Here is a 785-nt window from a genome sequence, read left to right on the forward strand (position 1 = left end):
TTACAATAATCAGAACCACCATAAACTACACCTCCTTGTAAAAGAAAATGGGAAATAATTGAATATAAAGTAAAGATTAAGACTTTAAAAAATAATTACTTTTTCAGGTGAAATGTCTCTACATTGTTCCTGTTGGCGGGGTAGATAAAGAATTCATGTGAGTAATCCGTGATTCACGTAAGAAATTCTCCCCAAGTGACAGACAATGGGCCCCACGTCACTCCGCGTTGGCAAGCATGATGACGTGTCTGCTCTGTGTCCTAGTATGAGCATTGGACGAGTCACAGCCACTCGGTTTTCAAGTGGTAGAGACATCACGAAAGGAGCGCAGCCCTACCACTAAGGCACTAATACAATGAGAATTGAGAAATGACCCATTCCTAATAAGCAATGAGTAATGAGTAATTAGTAATGATCCATGCATCTTCCCATCTTTTTCCATTCCAATCCTTGTTCCCATGCATTCCACGTCCCATCCCTATCTCCTACCCCCCAGCCTAAATACCTAATAATGCATGCTTCTACGCTTTCTCAATGACCACCACCCTTATTTATTTCCTCTTTGACTTCAACTATATAACTTTTTCTTAATCACATTTATTATCATTATGTTATACTATTAGAAAATTAATCAACAATTCACAAATGCAAAGTAAACCCTAAAAATACTAATGAATTAATATTTCTCATATTATTATGGCTTATAACAATAAAAATTAATCAACAACTCATAAAAAAAATTATATATCCAAAAATTTCAATATATGCAAAACCTACAACCTACA

Source organism: Arachis ipaensis, chromosome B07 (assembly GCF_000816755.2).
Source record: "Arachis ipaensis cultivar K30076 chromosome B07, Araip1.1, whole genome shotgun sequence".
NCBI lineage: Eukaryota > Viridiplantae > Streptophyta > Magnoliopsida > Fabales > Fabaceae > Arachis > Arachis ipaensis.